At 35.2% G+C, this 27,309-nt stretch overlaps 1 protein-coding gene and 1 pseudogene across 2 annotated transcripts in view; one reads left to right on the forward strand and one right to left on the reverse strand.

The window, feature by feature from the left end:
• DACH1 (dachshund family transcription factor 1) overlaps nucleotides 1-27,309 on the reverse strand; it is a 456,844-nt gene that overhangs the window by 387,332 nt on the left and 42,203 nt on the right. The gene's annotated exons all lie outside the window — the stretch shown is intronic.
• On the forward strand, nucleotides 10,644-10,734 carry LOC136144550 (small nucleolar RNA SNORA42/SNORA80 family; annotated as a pseudogene).

Below are 27,309 nucleotides of genomic sequence, written 5' to 3' on the forward strand. Positions count from 1 at the left end.
TATGATCATTAACATATTGCAAGGTCTGAAACTTTATTTTTTACATTCTTTAATTAATGCCTGTTTATAGAAGGCCATAGGACTTCAGATCCAGTTAATGAAACTTCGCTCCCCCAGGCCCCTGGAGCCCAATAGAGAGCTCTCTCCTCTGTTGTTTTAGTAGCTTTTTTCCAACTGTTTGTTTATACACACTTAATTGATCTCTTTAGTCCCAGAAGCATTCCAGAGACACAACCTGTTTTGAGGCAAGCTAAAGTTTCCCCCCTTCCTTTAGAAAAGCCTTGAATGCCCAAGGTTATCAGTTTTAATTTGAAAGTTGAAGATTCAGCTTTATTTACACTGTCTAAAAGTAAAAACTGATACAGGCCCTGAAGTGTTTATTTTTACATTCCCATACAGTGGAGGGGATCACAAGTGCATACTGTATATAATTATTTTGATGTAGAACTAAGTAATTACTAAATGCTACTATGTCTTATTTTATGACATCGAAGAAACGCCATCTTTAGAACACGTTGAAAATAAAAACAAATCGGGCTGCCAATGCATGAAATTTTCATGGCTCTTCAATTTACATTTTACATATTCCCTATGACAAGAATTTCTATTATGCGATTCTCTTTTTTCTGCTATAATTAAATTAAAAAAGTAATTGGCTGGTGCTGCACACTGCAGCAATGTCTTAATCACATAGACAAACAGTTTTACAATAGCTTACACCATTTGCCACATGGGGCAATGACATTATTGTACCAGACTATAAACTCGAGACAGATATCACATACCGGCTTTCAACCACCGTGTTGGCAAGAACAGAACCCGAGGTGCATGCGGCACCCTGACTGGCACCTCTCTGATGGAATTCCCAAATAAGTAAATATGGCGCAACTCTGGCCACATTGAAAACTGCCAGATTGAAGTTTATGAGTCTGCATGTATATGCTTATGCTTATATTTTAGGTATAGAAAATATGTCAAAGGGCCAAAAAGAAAAACATGGCTGTGACTTATAAATGCAGCAGGCATTTCCATCAATGAGAAATAATGGTGTCTGTATTTTCCACTGGGGAAAAAATCTCAATTGTATATGTTTTATATGTCTGAATATTCTAATTTTATTAAATGGTCAGCTTATGGATGTTTTTCTATCTATATTTCTGGTGAAGATTGCACTAAAAGTTATTGAGGGTAGGGGTTCAGAAGCATAAAGTCTAGTGTTCCCAGAAGTCACACGATAAGAGATTCATAAGATCTGGGTCTTCATTCTGGACTTTACAAGAACTCACAGGATCACCTTGAGTGAGCTGCTTTCAACTCTCTTGAGTCTCAGTTTTCCCATCTGTAAAACGAGTAAGTTAAACTAAATAATATCTAGGATTCCATTCTGCTCACTTATGCTATGATTATATACAAATTTAATCCTTTTTATGAATAATATCCAACAAAGAAACTAAAATAAAGCACAAGTGCTTCCAATGGCTACAAGAAAGCAAGAGGAATAAAAAGGTGAAAGATCTACTCTGACATCCCCAGAATGCTAAAATGAAAAAAATAAATAAACACAATTTGATAAGCACAAGGCAAAACATAGGAGGAAGCAACGGTATTTTATAAATCAGCTTTCTCTCTCGGTTTCAGTGATGCCCTGTTTAGAAGACATTAAAAGTTAAAAATTTTAGACTGGAGTTCCTTCTAGACTGTTAAGCTCTCCATTTAGCAATGATAATATTTGCTTTTTCATAAGAAACACCTTTTCTCCCAGCTGTCTATGAAGAAAGTACGCAGAGCCAATGAAGAATTATCTGAAGCGATTTTTCTAAACTTTATGAAACTAAGATGTTCTCTGCAACACCAAAACTTGATTACTTAACCAGGATTTGAAATCCTCACTGAACTGAGACCTCAGAAAAATATCAAAACAATCCATTCTGATAAAACATAAGCCTGTTTTCTAGAATGAAATTTCTTTACCCAAGAACTACACAGTATTTTAATCCAGTTTAGTGGTTAATGTGAAGTCCTCAGATATTGCTCTTTGATAGTTATAATTATTATTAATAATTTAATAGGCTCCCTTCAGAGGAATCTGTGATAATAAACAGATGTATATCATGCTATATCTAAGGAGACACTGCACATGGTTAATATGCCATTTAAAAATGAGTCAGGTGGAAGGAAATGATTGGTAAAACTAAATATAACACATAGAAACTACATATTTTAAAGCAGATAAAATACCTTAAGAAGCTCTTCAGTGCACATTACACACATCTAACTTAAGGATAATTCAGGGCAGCATCTACACTTTGGAGGAGCCCACCCTTCTCTCCTAGGCAGCCCACTCTTCCGCAACTTCCTTAGTCTTATCTGCCCTATATAAAGCAAATTCAGTCATTCCTGGTGAGGTGCTCAGGAACTGAAAGTCTTCAATCATCCCATAAATAGGGTGCAAATCAAATCTTATTATGGTATATTCAAGCTTTCAGGATCTCTGTTGGCCACCAGAAATGTCAAAGTTTAGTACCTACTAAGCCATAGATTTATGAGGAAATGCTTGTAGATTGACAAGCAATTTTGTAACAAATGCATCTTCAGCGTTAAACTCACAGGAATGTTCAGGACATGCCTAAATGATTTAGTATTTTTTACCTCTGCTCAAAAGAACAGTTCATATAAGTCACATCTATCTGAAGACTGTCAATCAAGCAGAAACTAAAAGCAATTTTAAAATATCATGATTCATTTACAAAAAAAGTTTATCTCTAGAATTCAGGAGTGCAAGGTTCCAAGTGATAGAGTGATAACAGGCAAAGTTTGAAACGCTTTAATTGAAACAAGGCAAATTACCTTCTTATTTAGATATGAAATACAGAGCATTTCTGATTACTTTTATTTATGAGCTGCCAATATTTGAACATATGCAAACTTTGAATTGTTTCCCATTTGCCCCAGACTTAAAAAACACATAATTCCTTTTCTTAACTGCCACCCTTCAGGGCAAGGAGTTGTAATGAACACCTCCCAGTCACACAGAATTACAATGTTCTTTATCTCGCTCAGTACTGAAAAAAAAAAAAAAAAAAAAAAAACTTCCAAAGGTTCGGAATCCTGAAACCTGTAAACAAAATCTGTGGAGCAGATAAAATTTTAAATGGCACAATGCAATTAAAGCTGAATTCAATTTGAGCACACCCTGTCCATCTGTCAGATGGAAACAAAAGCCGAGGAGCTCCATTATTGCTGAATCCCTGCTCTTGTTAATTTGCTTGCTGAGAGATTTCAATTTCTAGGAAGTGCACAAATTAGTGTTCAGTCAGGGCTAGATCCTCAGTAAGTATAAGCAGATGGTGGAAATCAGCCCTAATCAAGTGGCCAAAGCCTTTTTTTTCTGTCTGATTAAAGCATTTTAATCCTTTCAGATTGTCTGCTTTTTTAACAAATATTCACCATCTTTTATTTTTCTTATATTCCAGGATAAATTTAAATTTAGTCAATGCACAGGCAAAGAAAAACAGCTTTAGAAATATAGCTCTCAACCTTTGAGTTACAAGCAGTGGCCAACTGACTTTGTGAATTCATTTAATTTTTTTAATTACACATTAAATAATTGTTGAATCATTATATATTTATATGCAAGTATAAATAAGACATAGTTCATCTGTCTTGGTGGAATTAAATTAGTGAACAAGACCAACAGTTGGCAAAATTTTTCAGCTTTAAGATCAAAGCTAGCAAAAACGGAGGACAACCAGAAAATGTAACATGTTCTAACTCTCTCAACCAGAGAAAAGAAAAAGATTTTATTTTCTGCAACCATACAAGCTAGTGAATATATAAAATTCTAGTGAAAGGATATATTTCAATCGAAACAAGGAAGATCTAATAACTAAAGCGTTGAAGTCTTTTGTGAATAATGGAAACAACAATTAAGTAGGAATAAAAACCAACTGTATTCAAGTATGAGACGCGCACCCTCAAAATATAAAACTTCATTTAAATATCCTAAGAGCTTGGTATATTAAAAACTCACACAGATTTACAAGCCAAGGGATACATGAAGCAAGCATTTAAAAAAAAAATATGCAGAGAAGCAGTATTAATTATGATTTAACTGCACATTTAAGCAAACAGTTGGCAAAAACAAAATCCTTCTGCCTCCAATATCCATCCAGGGTATATGAAAAATAAACTTTCCTAATTATATGAAAAATGCTTCTGATAATAACTTAAGAGTAGAAGTTCAAAGTGTATGAGCACATTTCATGGTACGTTCTTACATACGATTTTGAAATCTCTCTTAAACTTAGGCACACCAATGAGAAACATTTATGGGGAAAAAAATACCAGTTCAATATCAAAGAGGATTTTTCAACAAGTTGAAAATTTGCATTGAATATTTGTCTGTTTTCTGATATGTTGAGTATTTGTAAGACGCCTGGCGGTGCTTTCACATCCTGTTTAGCAATGTCCTTTCACAACCTGATTCTTAACAAACACCCTATCTAACAGTTTGGTGAAATTTTACAAGTGTTCATATATACTTTTTATATGTCCTTTTAACTAGGATAATTACTAAAGAATAGGAGTCCTCATTTCTCTATTTGAACACTTTATATTTACAGATTTTAAACCAAAATGCATCCTATGTGCTAAATCTTCACATGGCACCAAATTCATGCATTTGCCCATGATTATAAATAGACAAATTTCTCAAGTTTAAAAATTACAACTACCATACATAAGGATTAAGGGATCCTTACATGTACCACTTATCCTTACATTTAGAAGTTTCTACTTCAACTATTCTTAATTCTTATTCAAAAATTCATCATGAATTATGGGGTAAGTTAGGTATTTGGGATTAACATATACACATTACTATATATAAAATAGATAACCTACTATATAGCACAGAGGACTATACTCAGTGTCTTGTAATAACCTATAAGGGAAAAGAATCTAAAAAAGTATACCCACACACACATAGATATACATATATATATATGCATATATACACACACATACATATACATATATAAATCACTTTGCTGTACCCTTGAAACTAACACAACACTGTAAATCAACTATACTTCAATAAAAATAAAACTTAAAAATCAGAAACAAAAAACTATCAAACCCACTAGACATTCATTTCATGAAGAGAGCTTTAAAGTTTTTCCACCATTTGTAAAGATGCAAAAAGGCTCAAATCAGCTTTCTCAAAAGAAAGTCTATATTTCCTTTTTATTCCTCCCATCCATTCACTATCTAACAGCGTAATTTAATAGTGAAAAGCATTCCTCACATCTGAACAACCTCTCTTTAAAACCAGCCTAAAACATTAGATCACACTAAATCCTTAGACATTTTGCAACTTTACCTGTTTGGGCCTAGGACTGGGTACTTGACAACACATTTCTATAAAACATAATTAGGTATGAAGCTGAGAAGCCGATGGTATGGGTTCAGGAGAAACACAGAGAGTAATAACCCCGTTTTTGTTTAATATGCTAGTGTGAGCAGGTATGAGGCTTCCCTGGTGACACAGATGGTAAAGAATTTGCCTGAAATGCAGGAGATTAAGGTTCGATCCCTGGGTCAGGAAGATCCCCCAGAAGACGGCATGGCAACCAACGCCAGTATTCTTGCTGGGAAAATCCCATGGGCGGAGGGGCGTGATGGGCTACAGTCTATAGAGTCGCAGAGTCAGACATGACTGAAGTGACTTAGCATATGAGGAGACATGGGCTTCCCATGTGGCACTGGTGGCTCAAGTGTTAAATAACCCGCCTGCCAATGTAGGAGACATGGGTTCAATCTTTGGGTTTAGAAATCCCCTGAAGGAGGACATTTGCAACCCATTCTAGTATTCTTGCCTGGAGAATCCCGTGGACAAAGGAACCTGGTGACAGGAGAAGGCACCCATGAAATATATGCACTTTACCTTCATTATTTTACCATTGTCATCACTCGTATTCTGGACTCATATCCTTCTTGCCTGGACTACTTGATCACCTCTTACTGGGCCTCCCTTCCTCTTTAGAGATTCCCTCCTGTTGACAAGATAAGATTTCTTTGCCAATCCAGTTTAGGTTCTTGATGTTATTGATGTCCAGTCACTAAATCATGTTCAACTCTTTGTGACCTCATGATGTGATAGCCCTAGCCAATATTCAAAGTTCCATTTTTTTTGACCCTGTAGCTAATTCTTACCATCACTAACATGATATCACATTCACAATATGCCTTCTACTCCCCAGTACCCTGACTTTGTTCACAAAGTTCCCTTTATCATTGTATATTAGCTCCAGTTCTCAAAGTACTTAGCCAAAGCTTGTCTAAATTCCTACTAATATCCTAAACCATTCTCTTCCATCACAAACTAGAATTGATGACCCCCTACTTTTTGCTCCAATATCTTTTTTTTTCTTTTCTTTTTTTTTTTCCTGGTATTATCTAGCTACAACATTCTAACTTACATTATATCCAATTATTTACATACATATCTATCTTATCTTCCCCTTCTGTATGGGAAGTCTTTCTGTTTGTTAATTTGTTGGTTGGTTTTATCTTTTCTGAAACAGTAACTTCCATGTTATGGAGCTGCACTGTTCAACATAGGAGCCACTAGCTAAGTGTCTATTAAATTAAAATTAATTAAAACTAAATAAAATGTAAAATTCAATTCCTCAATTGCACTTGCCTCATATCAAGCACTCAACAGCCACATATGGCCAGTGACTATTGAACTAAACAGTGCAGGCATACACTATCTTCATCCTTAAAGAATGTTCTATCAGACAGCACCACTGTAGAGACTCTAATAAAAGCTCAGTTTGAACTTATATTTAATAACCATTAAAGTGCTATGAGAAAAGAAATCAAAGAGGAAATCTTGAAGGTGAATTTTTTGATGGTTTGTAGGAGAGGCTGATGTATATACTCAACTATCTTCTCAGGGAGGTTTTGGTAAGCTCAAAGCATCCAACATTTGCTATCTCCAGCATATTAAAAACCACCCCAATGAAGCCAGGACAATTTTCTGACACTTCATATATAATTAATAGTGGTTAAGAAAATTTATATGGGAACTGTTTTGCAGAAGCTTTAATTCACACTTTCAATATTTAAAAAGGCTGCTGTCACGGCTGGTAGGAATAAAATTAAACCTACCAGCTGTGGTTTGTTTTTTGAGGAAAACACATAACATTTTATTTCTGCTTTGTCTATTGTCCTTGTAAATGTCAGAAATACAGAATTGAAATGTACCTGATTTACCATTAGAGTCTTCTGAAAATGTTTGGGTTTTTTTGTGGTTTTTTTTTGCTGTTGTTTGGTTTTTTTTAATTAGATGAATATTTTAGTAATTTTTCCTTAGGAGATCTTTGTTTCTTTGTATAGTTATATAAAGCATACAGTTCTTATATTTCCTCAGGAAAAGAGATGTGACAATCAAATCCATTTGAATACTTTGCTATATTTCTATTCTTTCCTTTGTGAAACTTTTCATTGAACTGTGATAGAGGACAATTTTAAAAGAGATATATTTTTCAATTTTTTTCATTTATTGTAATTCTGAGGCTATCCCAAGAAATGTCATCCTAGATTATTTAAAATTGACCAGGTGATTAGCCATAAAGGTCAAGAGTATTTTGCTGAGACTTCATAGTTTTCATGAGACATTCTAGAATCACAGCACTGAATTATAAAGTTTCCTTTTGATCTATGGTATTGATGTTACACATTGGAATAATAGAACTTACTTGTCACCTAGAATGAAAGATAATATAGTCTGACAATTTAATTTTTTCCATTATTTTTAACCAGGAAAAATCTCAGTCTATTTTTTGAATGTTTTTGCCTTATAAGCAGTCAGCCATTGTAATTATCCTAAGTATAAAGACCTAAGCACAAAAACTTAAGCATTGCCTATTACATATCAGCATTTGTTAATGTCATTCTAATCAAAATAAAATTATTTAAATCTAAACAGTATTATGTATTATGAAGAATTTCCTGATCAGATTTCTCAACGCTCTCTATTATCTGACAATATTGTTAACTACTAATGGTCTACTTGCCTCCAGATATTTCCTTTGCCAACCTACAGTGAAAACCTAACTCCACCACTCTCCTCGGCTGAGTCTAAAACCTCCATGGAAAGAGTAGCTTATGTGAATTAGGTACAAGAGATGGAGTCCTTCCAAAATGTCATGACCTTTCCACGAACATCCTGCAACGAGTTAATTTATTTCCTCAGTTGATTATGAATCTAAACATCATAAAGCAGATATAAGTATAGGTTGTAGTATTAGAAATACGGAGAGAAAATGATCATGGGTGCCTAGGATGCAAGGGAAGTAGATGGTGGCAATGTGATACTGCCCAGGCAGAGCTGGCTTCCAGGAAGGAACTGCAGAAAGGCACAAGAAATGTTCTTATGGCATTTTGCAGTTTTGCCTAAGGCAGTCTCTGCTTTTGCAAAACAGAATGAACAAGTTAAATCAGTATACTCATATCAGCGCTTTTAATACGTATGTTAAATTAACAACTGTCTCTTAAAATGGTAGCCTTATATGCAAAAACAACACAAAAACCTGCCAATAAAATTATTTGTTAATGTATTTATAGCTCAGAACTGTATCTTCAGTGAGATTAAAATTAATACTGGAACCATTTGCTTGCCAGTTCATTCGCACTTTCAGCACCCCTGTCATTTTATAATGCTCTGCCAGTATTTATCACAGATTGCAAAACAGAAAAAAAAAAAAAATCCCTGAATATGTAAAAATAGCAGCTGTTATTTGCCATTAACAATCGGGCAACTTCATAAATCTTTATAAACTCACAGAGAAAACAGAAGTGTGTGACTTTAAGACTGGTCAAAGTAAATTTTATTGTATTAAAGCCAAAAAAATAATTTGCTTTTCATTTTAAACTATTATTCCTTTTATTTACAAATATTCCTGAAAATATAAATCTAATAGTTTATCTTTAGTCACTGTATCACAGATGTTAATATCAACTTTGGGTATTAATTTTCTACAAATCAACAGACAAAATAAAAAATATTTCTGGGAAATTAATCCACATCCCAATTTTTACTCCTTTCCAAACAATTTGACAATATCTCTCAGTTCAAATATCAAATATTTCTTAGATCTATCATACTGTCTATGCCCCATCTAACACTGCCTAGGAAAATTAAGCCTAAAATGTCCTCATAATTTCTAACCTTGATAATCACCATTGTGCTCTTCAAATGATGTTCTCAGAGTAATTTATTTAGCCTGAAAACACAAAACACATCATACATCTCACCTACTTGCTATCCTGACATGTAGATCTTCCATGATCTAACCATTATCATATCTCTGATATCCTCTGACCTCAGACCAAAGGGCCCACCACATCAAATCATGACAAATAGGGCTCAAACTGCTTTTGCTCATGCTTCTACACCTTTGAATTGCTTTTCTCATTGTTTTACACAAATATCTTCATATTTTTCAGAAATTAATTTAAATTCTATTTTATATTTGTAGTCCCTCATTAATGGCAATCCACTCCAGTATTTTTGCCTGGGAAATCCCAAGGACAGGGATGCCTGGCAGGCTACAGTCCATGGGGTCACAAAGAGTTGGGCACAACTTAGCGATTAAACAGAAACGAATGTGCAGTTTCTAAAAGGTCTGCAAGAGATTTTTTTTGATGTTGTTATTATTCCACAAACCTGTTTCTATAACCTCAACTTTCATTGTTGACCACAATTATCCATTTTATGGTCTCTCTTGATCAAATTAAACATTTGTTTGCAGAATTTTTACTATACTTTTGCTATAGTCAAAGCTCTAAACAAATTTTCTAGTAGTTTGCAAAGAACTTTCATTATTTTTATAAACACAAAAGTAATCAAAAGAGAAATAGAAGCATCTTTGGAGGCACTAATGTAATCTGCTTCTGTATCCTTCATAGAGGTGGTTTTAATATAATATCATATGATATAAAATATCATGTTCCCTATTCTGTCAAAGTCATTTGGTCACTCATTTCAAAGGAGTCAATGTTTTGAAGCAGTTTGACATGCTGCTTGTACATCTTAAGCAAGGCTGAGTCAATATAATAGGAAGAATCATTAGCTATTCAAGGTAAAACTTTCAAAAATGCGACTAAGACACTTTGACCTTCTCTGAATCGGGAAATGCTCTGTGCATCTTTATGCTCTTTTAAATATAATTTGTCTAAACTGTCTAAAGTAAATCAAAAACTATCACTCAACCCTTTAAGTAAAAAGGGTAAATTTTAATTGCAGAACTTAAAACCTCACAATTAAAAGCAGTGCGACTACTTAAAGCCAGCACAAACACAGGAATGAACACTGATGCATACAAATTAGATTTGTTAACCTATTTGTAATTCTGTAGGATATTCTAAAGCATAGGCCATTTATGTCCCTTAAACATTTTCATAAAGGAGAAACAAAATGGATGATAGCTATATTTTTATAGTCTCATCAATTATGTTCTTAGTAATAATTTTATGACTATCAAAATCTGTAATCTGATGAGATATTCATTACACCCTCAAACTGAAAACAAATAGGTGAAAAGGAAGAAGACTTTTTATCTTAAAAAATGTACTTAGCATAGTGTCCCATGCCAGAGCAAACGCGGCCCCGAACCATTGCCTGGCCTCTGCCAGCAGGCTGCAGGTACTGAAGCAGGTTGCACAGTGGAAAGAAAAAAAAAAAAAAAGAAAGAAAAAAAAAAGAAAAAAAAAATTTACTTGGCTTACTATCGTTTAATATAATATGTGCACTTTTAAGATTACATTGAAAATGGTGCCACTAATTAATAAACAATACTCAAGAAAACAGTCTCCCCAATATACAAGAAAAATCATATAAGGAAAAAATGAATGTTATTACTTCTAAACTCATAGTAAAACCGATTTCCTGTTTTCCAAACAAAGACATACTGCCCTCTACACGAGACACAGTCGTATAAGCACAACTTTATAACAAAATGTATGTGCTCAAATGATATAATTCTTCAATACACAAACTAATGGGACATAAAAGTTTTGAGATAGATAGAGCAGGAAAGAGAACAAGTATACGGTAAAGTTGTAATTATCTATGTGGCTTTCCCAGCAGCTCAGTCAATAAAGAATCCGCCTGCAATGCGGAAGACCATGGTTCAATCCCTGGGTTGGGAAGATCCCCTGGAGGAGGGCATGGTAACCCACTGCAGTATTCTTGCCTGGAGAATCCCTGTGGACAGAGGAGCCTGGCGGGCTGCAGTTCAGGGGGTCGCAAAGAGTCGAGTCGGCCACCACGGAGCAAGTAAGCACACAGAGCATGAGCTAATCTGCAGATCTTAGTGTCAGAAAAAGCTAAAGAGGAAACACAGATTTACCTTCCCACGTCTTGTATGCTCAGCCTTCTGCGTTCAGAGGCCTCAAGAGAAACAGGCTGAGGAAAGAGTAGTAAGAATTAGGTAGCTTCCTTGTACTCAGGAAGACCATGGAGGAGAATGGTGTGTGTGTGTGTGTGTGTGTGTGTGTGTGTGTGTGTGTGTGTGTGTGTGTGTGTGCGCTGAGGAAAGAGTAGTAAGAATTAGGTAGCTTCCTTGTACTCAGGAAGACCATGGAGGAGAATGGTGTGTGTGTGTGTGTGTGTGTGTGTGTGTGTGTGTGTGTGTGTGTGTGTGCGCTGAGGAAAGAGTAGTAAGAATTAGGTAGCTTCCTTGTACTCAGGAAGACCATGGAGGAGAATGGTGTGTGTGTGTGTGTGTGTGTGTGTGTGTGTGTGTGTGTGCTGAGGAAAGAGTAGTAAGAATTAGGTAGCTTCCTTGTACTCAGGAAGACCATGGAGGAGAATGGTGTGTGTGTGTGTGTGTGTGTGTGTGTGTGTGTGTGTGTGTGTGTGTGTGTGTGTGTGTGCTGAGGAAAGAGTAGTAAGAATTAGGTAGCTTCCTTGTACTCAGGAAGACCATGGAGGAGAATGGTGTGTGTGTGTGTGTGTGTGTGTGTGTGTGTGTGTGTGTGTGTGTGTGTGTGTGCTGAGGAAAGAGTAGTAAGAATTAGGTAGCTTCCTTGTACTCAGGAAGACCATGGAGGAGAATGGTGTGTGTGTGTGTGTGTGCGTGTGCTGCGGTAGAGGTATAAAGAGAGAGAACAAAGTCATATCACTGAAAGAAAAATAGCACAGAGAAGTGTTAACAGGGGAAGCTGATTTGAAGACCAGCTTTGCTAACTCCACAGTACTGCAGAGGTTAACAATGTTTACTATAACAACCACACATACTGAGAGTCTATTAAATACCAGGAACTGTATTAAATACCTTTGCTGGCTATTTAACCTTCACAAAACATTATCATTTGGAAAGAACTAATAAACATAGATATGAGAAAGGGTAGAGAACATGGACGAGATTAAGATTTGAATTCAGGTCTATCTAATGTCCAAATCAGTGTCCATTTCTATCAAACTATTCTTCACAGTAAAAAAGTCCAGTAAAGCAAATATTTTTTTTTATCATAAGTAACCACGAATGAGTAAATGATAAGAGGAATAATGCAATTTAGTAGACTAGTGAGCACCCAACAACAAATCATCAGATATGTGGGGAATTTTGTTTTCCATGAGTTGTTTACAAAGGAGCCTCATTCCCAAAGAATTCATTAATTAAAGCATAAGTTGTAAAAGCACTGACATGATATAAAGCGGACTCAGGTGACTTTAAATTTGAATAGGAAGAAAGCTGCTATGAATTTGCCTGTAGAAATGGTAGAGAAAAGATAAATTGTGCTAATCTTTTAGCACAATCATAACTAAAAGCTTATATAGCTTCAACTTCATTATTTTAACAAAATTCACTATGTTACAGTTATATGCAGAGTACAAAGCACCATAAATAATTGAAATTAAACTACACTTGTCAAAATAAATGAACAAGTAGGTTTTATGATGCAGTACATTTTATGATGCCCTTGATTCTCTAATTTGTGTGTTTTGCTTAGTTGCTAATTCCCAAAATACTATAATCTGTGATGACTCTTATACTCATTACTATAGATTACCAATGTCTCAGCTCAATAAGAAAATCAGTATGGAGAAGCATTCTATGGAATCAGAATGTTTCTTCACTAACATCTTGTAAATATTTCATAAGTACTGGTCTGAAGGAGATAAGAAAACTAGTTCATCTCCATTCTGTACTAAATCACATATATTGATTATGTTATGTACACACACACACACACACATATATGGACATATCTGTATCTCTAACTGTAGTTATATAGCTACACCTACAACATCTATATCTAAGGATATATACAGGAATGTTTACTAACTATTCTAATTTGAGTTATATTTACCAAGCAAAGAAGTTTATTATTAACTCATTAACTTTGTCAGATTAAAGTTATCAAAATTTGTATTATGACTTTCTTTGATATTCTATTATATATATATAAACAATTTTCTTTGAGACTGGTCCTAAAATTCTCCAACAAGATCTAGGCAGATTCATTACAGAGTAAATTATTTAAACAATTTTTAAATTTTTTTTGGAATCATAAGATGCATAATTGATACTGTACCAAAGAAACCTATGATAGAAAAGTTTCATATGCTTATTACATACTACTGATTGACTATAAAACACAAACCCTTATGACATTAAATGTTTCTTGAAATTAAAGCAATTTCCAAATCCTAAATAGGAACTATCTGACTTTTCCACCACAACTTTAGAAAAACAGAAATAAAGCGCTCTCAGAGAGTTGCATTACCTCCAAAACCCACTAGTTTACAGTTTAATTGTGTAATCTCTGACATCTTTAGGGCTTACCAGGTAAACTGGCTGCCAATGCAGGGGACACAAGAGATATGGGTTCGATCCTTGGGTGGGTAAGACCCCCTGGAGAAGGTAATGGCAACCCACTTCACTATTGCTGCCTGGGAAATCCCATGGACAGAGGACCCTGGAGGGCTACAGTCCATGGGATCGCAATGAGACACGACCGAATGTACCCTTACTCAAACTCTGACATCTTTGAGAGTATCTAATTTAACACTAAGAAACCATAGAGAAAAATCTTGGAAAAAATCACTGAGTATACTTAGATCTGGAGCAGATCAAGCCAGCAATGCTGGCCTCATGTTTTCCCTTTGTTATTTTACCCGCCATCTTGCATGTAGCCTGAAGAGAACAAGTAACACGGAGGCATTTGAACCATCTTTTGGCATAATCCCCTGAATCTCAGTTTCTACTTCTATAAAATAAGGTTAATCGTATCTTCATATGAAGAACAAATAAGTTAATAGTCATTAAAAAATATTGTTGGAAAGTAGAAATCTATATCTGTTATTGAAATATTTTAAAATTGATTCCTTCATTACAAGTTGATCTTAATTGTTTTTAAGTTAAAGGCGATGAACTGAATAGTATTTTCCTCTATCTCTCCTCCTTCTCTACAAATTTACACATGTAAATTCTCTTTCATGCACTTAAAATCTTTTAGAAATTGACTCACAAATTAAGTTGACCTACAACTGTTAAAAATTGTGCTCCCAGTACTAGTTTCAAAGATCACAGTGGCCTTCCATGTATTTTATTTTTACTCTGGATTTATGATTTATTGATATATTTCACAGTGGATTAAAGTCAAGGAATATATATTTAAATATTAGGCAAAGAGCTCTAATTTTATATGCACTGTAATAAAAAAGTGAGTGTTTCCACTCTTAAGGATATAAATTGAACTATTCATGATCCTTGGTTTCCACTTGCTTGTCTCACAGAATATATCAGTATAGTACATTCTGGTATTACATTTTCATGTTTGTTTGTTGTCTTTCTTAAAAAACCCAGAGCTAGAGAGTAGCTTTACACATTTAAAGACAGTTTTGATTATACTTAATCACTTTCCACTCTTAAAAGCATATTCTTATCTTGATGAGATTAGATCGAAAATATTATCTTTAATCCAAAACTCATGCACTCTAATCAGTATTAGAAGACAAGTCAGTGATGATTAGGTGTCAAGATGGTGTCATCCCGTACATAATAAAATAAATTAGGTAAGAGCTTCCTGGTGCCTCAGATGGTAAACAGTCTGCCTGCAATGTAGGAGACCTGGGTTCGATCCCTGATTCAGGAAGATCCCCTGGAGAAGGGAATGGCTACCCATGCCAAGAACTTGCCTGGAGAATTCCATATGCAGAGGAAACTGGCAGGCCAGTTTCCATGTGTCACAGTTTCCATGGGTCACAAAAAGTTGGAGACAACTGAGCAACTAACACAACAACAATACTTTCCCTGAAGTCCATTTCCCACCGACTTGGGCATTTAATCTGTATGCCCTATTAATGTGCATTTTATACATTTTTATATAGTAACCATTTAAATTCTTCCCTGGTGGCTCAGCTAGTAAACAATCTGCCTGCAATGGTGGAGACCTGGGTTCGATCCTTGGGTTGGGAAGATCCCCTGGAGAAAAGAAAAGCTACTCACTCCAGTACTCTGGCCTGGGAAATTCCATGGACTGTATAGTCCATGGCGTCACAGAGTTGGACATTCAAATATAGAAAGGATTTCTCTTAATAAGAAGAGGCTAAAGCCATGGGCCACACACACAAAGACAACTGTTTCCAGTTGTCTTACTCCCTTTTATCATTACCAAATTTATAATGCAGTGATCTACATTACCTAAATTGTCATTGAGTTATTACCCATTGAAATCACATTTTGGTGTCCCAAATTGCTTGATCTGTCCTATCCTACTTTTGTTAGGTGTGAAAACTCATAGCTACTATTTCATATGATTACTGCCAGTCAAGCTTCTCCCTGTAGGTGTTATTAAGACTTCTTCGAAAATGTTGCCTAGTTTCTTGAACAGAATTTTCAAACAAAGACACTGGACTTTATACATTAAAATATGTACCAAGTACCTACTGTGTTCCAGGAATTGCACTCAGTCCTCACATGTATGCTAGTCCTATAAAATGGTTTTTACTTCTTTTCTCTCACAGAGAAAGAGAAAATGAGCTGAAGTTGAAAGTAACCTATGTTTACTAAGTTAGTAAGTAGGACTACTATTTATAGAGCACCTACTGAGGATCAGATGGTTTACCCACAATCAATATCATTTAATATCACAAAATTCTATAAGGCAGATACACTTAAGACGAAGAAATAAGAATCCTATGAGTTGAGTTACTTGCCTAAGGTCATAGCATCCAAACAAGACAACAGTCAAACCAAGTGTGTCAGACCCAAGAGATCACAGTCAAGCAGCAATCCCATAACTCTCCAGACCCCTGTTCTTATCTCCATCCATAGATATCATCTTTTCTTTTCATCAGCGAGCTTTCCTGTCTTCATTCTAAAGAAGAATTGACTCCTGTTGCAACTCAAAGAGTACAACTGAGAAAGGGAAGCAACCACACCATGCAGCAGGTGAAAGAGCAAAACTGCAACATAATTCCATTTTAGTTCTCATACAAGTAATCTAACAGACTGGTGATGTGGGGGAAAATTCAGGTAAGGGAAAATATACAACTCTCAAAACACAAAGTCTAGAGGCAGGCACACCACACCGTGTGTGTGTGTGTGTGTGTGTGTGTGTGTGTGTGTGTGTGTGTGTGTGTGTGTGTGTGTGTGTGTGTGTAGGCAGGCACACCACACCGTGTGTGTGTGTGTGTGTGTGTGTGTGTGTGTGTGTGTGTGTGTGTGTGTGTGTGCATGCTAAGTCATTTCAGTCATATCCAACTCTGTGCAACCCTGTGGACCTGCCAGGCTCCTAGGACCATGGGATTCTCCAAGCAAGAATACTGGAGTGGGTTGAAGTGCCCTCCTCTAGAGCATTTTCCTGACCCAGGTATTGAAACCAAGTCTTTTACGTCTTCTGCGTTGGCAGGTGGGTTCTTTACCCCTAGCACCACTGGGAAGCCCTGAGGCACATCATATGGATACCTAAATGGATAGCCCTTTCCTAATCATGATATAAAATGACATGTGAATTTATAATTTTTAGAGTTAGAAGAAACATAAAAGATGATCTAGCCCAGTGATTTCACTTTACAGATCAAGAAACATGAAGTCTAAATAAATGAAAATATCTATCCAAGGTGATATAGCAAGTTAGGGGCAAAATGAAGGACTTCAGATGTCAGGCGCTAGGCTAGGGACTCCCTGTATTGGGATGTGGTATTCTTATGTTATGTGAGGGCAAAAGATAGAATTAATACAAGTGATAAAATAAATGGATTGGGAGTCTGTCAATAAACGAATTAACAATGGCTTTATCTGCTAGGAGAAAATAAGCTAGATGAACTGGATATAAATCTAAAAACTTTCCATCTGTCAATTTCATTGTGTTTGTCCATAAAGTCTAATTTTTTTCCAAAATGGCAGCAAAAAAGTGATCTTTAGTGAATTAAACTTTCTGACTGTCACCACAACTTTGTTGGTTTATGAATTACATATTTGGCTTAGCTACACAACCAACCCAAACTTCAGGAATTAAATTGTTCCGTCAATCCACATACTATGATGATATTAATTATAGTATATTATAAAAATATATTAGATTCTTATTTCACATAATTCACTAATATAATACCCTACATATATGAATGCAGGATTGACATCAGAAGAGAATACATGAGAGTAAGAAGTGAAGTCTCCTACAAAACATTTTAAAACAGGATTCTATTAATATCAGTGGTAAAAACCTGGCATCAAACAAGTTGCATATAATTCAATATGAGTAAAATTTAAAAACATTAAAGGACTGAAATTAGATTGTAATAGACTCTTTGGATTAAATCAATGCAATTAAGAATATGATGAAGTATCCTGTTATCTGTTTTCTGAGTCTTTGAAAAGTGGAAATATTAATGGAACGATACAAGAAATTAGTGCTGACTAGATTAATTGCCATAGCAATTGTCATATTATAAATATGTTATTTGTGACAATTATGCATCAGAATAATGCACAGGTTGCCATATTATTTGAAACAGATCTCTAGGTTCGAAATAAAAATCATCTAGCATTTTTTTTTTATCTCCAGCATTATAAATTTAGAACATTGTAGAGGAAAAATTTCTGTAATAACATAGCAAATGCTTTTAAAAGTTTACCAGTATTTCAACTAATAAGTTGGGGGAAATTAAGCAGTAAAAATGCAACCTGAGGAAACCTCAACAGGAATATAAACTAAACGGGTGGGGAGGTCTGTAGACGTCAATCAAGAACAAAATCCAACTGTCAAGCTTGCTTTGCTAACAAACTGTCACATCAACAATATGGAGTTAATGACTACAAATTAACTGTATACCAGATGCTTGACACTTTGTTATGACACTTAGCAAGCTAGTTGACATTTGGGGATCAAAGCTTCTTTAATTACACTTTGTATAACATGTGCAACCTTTATGCTAATGTCCAAATATTCCTTGGAGCAAGACTGTCCAAGTAAAAACGACCAGACTGTTTTCTAGGTGTGGGTTTGTAAGTATTCATGTGCCTCTAAAACAACGGGAAGTAGTGGAGAGAGAGCCAGGCTGCGATGCACAATGTTAATCAGTATTACCATTGCCTAAAATAACACTGTTTCTTAACTTGGTGAACTGGTGAACCATCCTTTTCTCACATACGAACTCAAGTCTGCGAAATAAAACATTTTTAAACAAAGTGCTAATAGCACTGATAGCCATTTATAAAAGGAAAGACAACTAGATATATCAGAATTTAAATGCAAAATCTACTAAAGGGTAGTGTAATTAAAAAAAAAAACTAACTGCCTTTTGGAACACTGATTTGAGTGAGTTTTCAAGTAGATCTTAGGAAAATGGTTTGACATTTCCCCAAGTGAATAAAACTTAATAAATGATATAAGAAAACTTCACATTAAAGGTATAATACTGAATACTAAAGATGCATAACCATGAATTATATGCTTTGTCAACATAAGGAAAAGTTAACATTTTTCTTAGGTTTGGAAGTGAACTCTACTTAACCCCCCAAAAGAGAAAAGATTGTCTTAAAACTAACTAAAATTTAGAAAATAACTGATAAATCAGGAAGAAAACACACAACTAAAAAGATCTATATTAGTAAGCTAATAATGTAATAACAATGCAAACACCACTGTTTTGGAAAATGCACTATCTTTGTATGAATGATAGACGTAGTTAAACATTACTTTTACAAGATTCAGTGGCAAATTGGGCAAAGGCAAGTTTGTGATATGTGAAGAAAAATAAATTGAGGTGAGGGAAAACATCAATATATACTGCTAAAACTGGAAAGAACATTGAGGATCATCTAATCCAACATTTCTGCTCTTCTGATAAGACAAACCATGACCCATATAAGTGGAATGGTCCAAGTCATGGAGTTACAGACAGACTTTCCACTATATCCCAGGATTATAATTTGCCTAAGAGTGCTATTTCTAGTACAACACTTGGGTTCTCTTTGCCATTGTTATAGCTCCATTACACTGAAATGTCTACGTGCATGTAATTCTGTAGGTTGGTGAACCAGTTATTGAATACTTATTGGTCTCTTACAATATGACAAGCATTCCTCTAGGTGTTAGTTCTACTAGTTCCCACCAGGGAACTAACCCTGAGATGAACAGTATAGCAACCACTAGCAACATAAGTCAGTACTAAGCGCTTGAAATGTGACTAGTCTGGATGGACATGAACCTGATTTCTAAGACTTTGTATAAAAACAAATATAAAGGAATCGCAATGGGGAATATATGTAAACTCATGGCTGATTCAAGTCAATGTATGACAAAAACCACTACAATACTGTAAAGTAATTAGCCTCCAACTAATAAAAATAAATGACAAAAAAAAACAAATATAAAATATATCATTAACAATTTTTATATGCTTTGTATGTTGACTACATGTTGAAATTATATTTGGGATATATTAACAAAATACAATATATTATTAAACTTATTTTCACTTGCTTCCTTTAATTTTTTTAGAGATGGTTATAAGAAATTTTACATTTGTAGTTCAATTTGTATTTCTATTGGAAAGTGTTAAACTACTCCAAAAGAATCCTCCCCTCAAGAAAGTAGAAAGCTGGAGATAGGAAATAAGCAAATGAAATAAACATATTCTACAATGAAGATAACATAAGGTGTCCAATAGAGAACAACTGGGTGTGAGTGTGCCTCAACTAGGGTTGTCTGCGAAGGCACACTCTGAGCAACAGAGACAATTCAAGTGAAGACTGAAATAATGAAAAACACACTGACCTAGGAGTGAGTTTGGTGAATGCAAGATCAGAGAGAAGGTTGTTCTGGGTGTAGCTGGATTATTGTAGGTGAGGTTGGAGAAGGAGATAAAGGCCAAGTCCACTTGGTCTTATTGCAAAGTGTGAAAGTTCAAGCAAACAGTTGGGATTTATTGGGTTGGCCAAAACATTCATTCACGTTTTTCCATAACATCTTACAGAAACACCCGGATGAATGTTTTGGCCAACCCAATACTTTGGTTGTAGTGGGAAGTCACTGTAAGGTGGTGATATACCCATCTCCAAGGCTGTGACCCCTATCAAGCTACTACCATTTCTGGTTTCTTCCAGGATCAGTACATCTTATCCAGTCACCCTGTCTCTGCTCATGCCCAGCCACAGTACAACCTCCAAGATACACATCAGTACTACTTAATATTCACCAATAAATTCCAAAAATAATATTTTCACCTTCCCATTAGCAAAAAATTCAAAAGAAATCAAATTTATTTGTTGACTGTGAATTCTCCTTTGTAGTTTGGACAAAAAAGAAATCTACTTTTCACTTGTACGCCATCCTGTCTCTTAAACTGGCACTAAGCCTGAAGGCATATTTTCCTTTTAGGTTCTCACTGTAGATTTTTAAACCTATCTCCTCTAATTGCAAAACTCCCAGGAAAGGACTTGTATCCATCAGGGTCTCAGCACAGACATGATACATTCAAATGTTGTAACAGAGAAGAGTTACACAGTGTAGGGAGTATTTTCAAAAGTGTCAGCAGAGGTGACGTAAAACAATAAGGGACGGTGCGGTACCCCAGGACTGTGAGGTGTGAAAAATCTAGGTACCCCAGGACTGCGAGGTGTGAAAAATCTAGAAGTACAAGAAAGTAGAATGGTTACTGCAACCAGAGAGAACTGCCCTGCAGGTATTGCGGATATTAGAGGAGGCGTAAAGCCACCCCTCACTAAGGCAGCAGGAAGCAAGAGAGGGAAATAAATGCCCTGACCCCATTCTCTTATCCAAATCTCCAGCTGGCACTTCCCATTGGCTGAACACATCCCGAAGCCAGAGGGCAAGAGAGACTGAAAAAGAGAGTCCATAAAAACCCAGCTCCCCGAGCACAGGGCCAAGTGGTGAAGGATGTAGCGTGGATATGAAGGGGCACGTGGAAAACATCCAGCACAGAGCTTAACAGGGTATCATGGCACCCTCTCTCTTTTTATTTTATGTGGTTCTGCCTTGAGATTGGCAGCCTCTAGCTAAAAGCCTTTATCGTGGTCACAAGTATCATTAGGTATTTTAGTGGATGCAAAAGTTCATTAAGAACTGATCCTTTCTCTCCATCCACCACCAAAAATAATAAGAATGTACAAACTTCATTCTCTACTACTGAGAGAGTAAGAACAAATTAGAGTGTAAAGATTGTTTCGTTATTCACTTAACAAACATTAATTGATTCCTTACAAGTGCCAGGTGCTATTCTCAGCACCAAGAATCCAACAGTGAAAAAACAAATCTCTGGAAGAATTTACATACTAATGAGGAGAAAACAAAACTAAGAAAAAGAAAAAGATGCTTTTAGATATTGAAACAACATTAACATAGCATGACAAAAAGTGTCGGGGATGAAAAGATACGGGCAATGTTAAGATGAATCAGAAATGACTCAGTGCCTTAAATGGACACCCAGTGGGTAAGACTGATTAATCACAGGAAGATACTAAGGGGTAGAATTTCTGTGGATGGAAATTGGCTCCACAGCATTGTCAGAGAGGTATATGGGCCTGCCAAGGGGTCTTCAAGGAAGCCCCAGTGCCTGTCACCATGCCCTTACCTTAACATCCAGCCAAGAAGAGGCAAGCTTTTCTTCACACAGTCAGTTGCAATAGCTTACTGTGACGGAGTGGATTTGGCTGCTTATGAAAGGCCTCTTTTAATTCTCCAAAATGCTAGAGAATGTAGCTGAAGCTTTAACCAGGGCTTCTAGGTTGTGATAGGATGCTTAGATTCTAGTCCTTGTGCTAAGAAATGCATTACAAGTTTTGAAGTTTTCACTTTTAAGTCTCATATAAAACTCTCTTGATGACTTCACTTGGTATGAATACATTAAACTAGGGATAAAAAGCAGAACTCTATACATCAAATTAAAATATCAATGTATCGTTTGGAAATGCAAAACAATTAAAATCACAAGTAGAGTAATATACAGTTGTAAACTCATACTTGAATGTAGAAAGAGCAGTAGAAATGTTTCCTTGTATCATCTCTATGACGAAAAGACAGACATCAGCTGTCCTCTAAAAACTGTTTGACAATGGTAGCAGGGCAATCATGTTCAGATGGAACAAGTGAATGGGAAAACAAAAATGAGGAGAGAGTTGTTTCATGCTTCTCTGCTGATGATCTCATGACACCATCAATCAGGTCTCAAATGAAAGAAATCCAAAGCATGAGCCTTGCCAATCTAACACTAGAGTTTTAGACTATAACACAGGCCCATAAGATCCTGAGAGCCGGTAACTGTGCTTCAAAGTGGCCAAATCTGTCTGCTGATGAAGACACAGCCTGAAAAAGCCGGGACAAGCTCTGGAGAAGTTCATAAGAGAACACAGTAGAAGATATATCTTTCCAGAGTGCTAATCAAACTACAGAAGGGTTGACCCCATTCAAGAGACCGTCCATTTCGCCAATATGTGAAAGTGAACTTCAGCAGATTAATCCTTTTATGCAGTTTAGTTCCTTCTAAATGATTGAGTCTTAACTCTTTTCTATTTTGAGCTTCCAGGTGGTGCTAGTGGTAAAGAACCTACCGCCAGTGTAGGAGACATAAGAGATGTGGGTTGATCCCTGGGTTGGGAAGATCCCCTGGAGGAGAGCGTGGCAACCCACTCCAGTATTCTTGCCTGGAGAACCCCATGGACAGAGGAGCCTGGCGGGCTACAGTCCACAGGGCTACAAAGAGTCGGGCATGACAGAAATGACTTAGCACGCACTCACAATTTCTATTTTACTAGAATTTAAAAGTAACTTATTCTATCAACATACTCTACTAATACCCACTGCCTTGTCTATCTAGTAACAAACAGCTTTTTCCCACATAGAGGGTATATATATCATATATAATGTATAAGTTCCTAGAGGTTATCAGCATACTTTGAAATTTTAAGAATTCAATTCAGTAAAATGTCCGCCACTTTGCCATCAAAATCCTATCTTCATATTAAGACTTGAATTCTACTTTTAAAATTTTTATGCTAAACAATGAAAGACAGTCAAAAAAGCCAAAATCAAATGAAAGAACAAAAATGTGAGACAAAAGAAAGGAAAAGAAAAATACCTTAGAGAAAGTTGTTATGCTTTGTTTTTTCTCAATTCTGAAGCCAGAATAAGATTACATTTGAAGGCTCCAAATGCCATGATGTAATTCACAAGATACGATAACCATTACACCTGAAACTTACCTAATTTTCTTTGCTCTAAAAGTCAAACAAACTCCCTATGTATAACCTCAATATTTCTCTGTGAGACAGGAAACAAAGGAGATGGTCAGGGATGACCAAAAAATCATACGTAAGATTAAACACTGATTTTCCATGAATCTTTTATCCAATACTGCCACATAGTCTGCAAAGCTGTTTTTGAAGATGGCAGTATGGCATACCAAGTCAATCTTTCAATTCTCACATCATCCATAGCAAGCTATACTTCATCTATGATTATGCCTTTTTTCCCCACTGGACATTTGACAGTTTCTAATTGCTGCCTGTTTTTAAAGTCTCAAAATTTATTGTGAAATGAATCATATCATTAGCTTCTATTCCCCTTTCTGATGGAATTTTTATAATAAAGAAGAGAGCATCACATGATTATGAAATTGTCTATTTATTACAATAGATCTTCCTCTTTCTCTACTGCTATCCTCCACTTCCATCCATGACTTCAGTATAATAGAGTCTTTCTTTCTTTTTGGATCATGAAGACTGTGAGACTCAGTCCCTCATCTGTAAATTGAGGGAAATTGTGTAGATAATTTTGAGTAGTAAAATTGTGTAGATAATAAATTCTCATCTTGGTTATTCTGAGATTCTAAGTATCAAATAGCCTGTTCATTAAACTATCTTCTAAATTATTTGCATTCTCTTCTCCCACAACATTCAGGCTTTAATTTCTACTTAAAATATTTCTGTAAGGTGGAAATGCTTATGAAAATCTTTCTTGTTTAGATCTATGAACTTAGATGATAAGTATGACTACTGTTTTAAGTTACAGTAAGATATCATTCTTAGTTTTGATCTTCCGTCCAAGCATCCCCCTGTAATTTAAATCATTTAGGATATTCACAGTATCCTTCCCACGGTATTGATTAGTAAATTCCTTTTGGTACCTGTTAACAAGTGGAATATCATATACCTCTTTTCTTCTCTCTTAAAATATAAACCAGTAAAATCACACACACACACCACACACACACACATATAATTCAGTGATATCCAATCCTAAATGTGCTTAGAATTTTTTAGCATCATTTATGAAAAATAGCCTATGTTAAACTGATACCATACATTGAAAAGAAATGGGAATTATTTCACTCTATGTGCAGTGAACAGTTCTACACACAAAGGATCAAAATTGCACCTTGTAGAATGCTCCTTGGGTTAATATTGCTACAATGACCTTTGAAACAGGAAGAGTAAGACTAAGAACATCTTTATTTTCTTCAAGCCCTTTCTAATGGAGAGCTTAAATGAGAGAAAAGTGTGTTTATCTTTACTTGGTACTGTTCTCTCACACCCCTTGTGTTTCTTCAGTATGTCTAACATACTGCATGTTTTCAAAAAGTTGCAATGAATCTGAAAAGGCATTTACTGTAGAAAACCTGCTTTGGTTCATTTCCCTAATACAAGGATTTCTAAAGACAGCTCTATTTTAGTTATGTAAAACATGTAAAAAGTGGCATATGCTCAATCAAAACTGAATTTGAAATTAACCTGTCACTTTAGACACCACAATTTAAGAGTAAGGTTAAGATGTACTATTCTTTCAAAGTCTCCGTGCTGGAGTAAGTGGCTAATAGCCCACTTGTATGATTTCAAAGGAAAGAGAGAAAGAATTAAATGAGATAAATAAAACAAAAACTTATTTTCAATGTTAATAACAGCTCTATAAAAGAGAAAAGAAGCCAAATCATAACTTGAAAATAACATATTATGCATAAAGAATAACAATAGAAGCATTTTTACATATTTGAACTTATAGTTTTATAATTACAAAAAATCTACATAGGAATATATGTTTATGGGCCTATATCCTAAATAATAGCACAGCTACCTCCACAAAGATGGTGGCATGTTTTGAATCATAACTTTCTGCAAAGCAAAGTATCATTAACTTTATAAACAAGAAAAATAAACTAGTCAAGAAATGCTTTATTTCCCTATTCTATTCACAAGTATAACAGACAAAAGCATCACTTGCCTCGAAATGCCCTTTTTTTGCAGGCTATCTTTATAGCCTATATAAGACAGGAAAATTATTCAGTCCCATGTTCCCATTTTTAAAACTTTGGCAATCACAGTTATTCCACTTATTAAGACAAAAGAAAGGGTCAGTGTGTTCAAATCAGAAATGAAAAGGGCCTCATCTCTGAGCTGAACCTGCCGTTTCTAGATGCATGCACATAATGATACTAAAAAGTGACAATGGAACTGTAGAGAGCTATCGGGCTATGAAATGAAAGGCCTCATAAAGACATGTGATTAACTTATTTAAACTTTTTCACTGATGCGCTGAGAAATACATTTTCTTTTATTCCTGGTATTATAATCAAACGGTCATATAATGAAATACTACTGAAGTTAAATTTGTATCTAAAATATGAAACAACTGAGAAAGTCATTTAATGTATTATATCACAAATAGCCAAAGGTAGCTTTAAACTTAAGAGCTGTAAGAAAGTGATTGTAGATTAAACTTATTTGTATCTTGATTGCTTAAAATGGCATTCAAGCCAAGTCATCATAAACTTGAAAAAACCAAAATGCTTGCCATGCCAACAAAGTTATAAGATAATCACTCTGCAAATCATATGAAAGTGTTTCAAATTCATCAACAAACAGAGGATAAATGGCATGAGTTTAAAAGGTTTTCATCTGGAGACTGATGCTTTCTGAAAAAAGAAAAAAATTTACCCACAATTATTGAAATACATGTCTCCCACTCAAAATAGAAGAGTAACTATTTGCCAGGAATTACAACCAAAATTTGCCAAAATTTTCTTTGTAAATTCCAATATTTCATTGAATATCAAGGAGAAACTGTACTAATTTTTTCCATATGGAATAGCTCAAAATCTCTTTACCCCATTGCCCCATGCATGTAATAAAAGAAGTAATAAAACTGTATTATTCTAAGTAAAAAAGTAAGAGGGATAAATGTGTTTCTAAAAATTTATCTGAGACTGTAACACATTTCTTCTGTGAAACTATTATTACCTAATGTAGTATTATATATATAAAGAATCTTCAATAAACAGTTGTCATTTACTGTCTACAAAAGCAAAGATTTAAAAATAAAGACATGATCATTCAGGTTTATCTGCATAATAATCATGAATATTGCATATTAGTTATTGTTAAGATGAGTCAGCTGGGACTCAGAAAGTTATACCTAAGATCACGTAATGACTCAGAAAGTAAAAGAATAAAATGATGCAAACTGCTTCCTATAGCAAGTTGATTTACTAAAATTAGGGAAAGAGGAGAGGAATTTTCCTAATACTCTGTGAACAAACAATCAATATTTGAATGTATGAAAGCAACAAAAATATACTAAGTAATGAAAAGTGAAATTTAAAAAGCTAATGAGAAGTGAAACTCTTGCCATTAAGAGCAGTATGCACTCATCATGTGGCAGGGGCTCAGTAAGTACATTCATGAGAAATGAGAAAAAAATAAATGGGAGAAAAAGAGGGTGAGGGGAAGGAGAGAAGGAGAGAGAGAAATTAAAGAAACAACCAGGCAAGGTAAG

Source organism: Muntiacus reevesi, chromosome 11, assembly GCF_963930625.1.
Source record: "Muntiacus reevesi chromosome 11, mMunRee1.1, whole genome shotgun sequence".
NCBI lineage: Eukaryota > Metazoa > Chordata > Mammalia > Artiodactyla > Cervidae > Muntiacus > Muntiacus reevesi.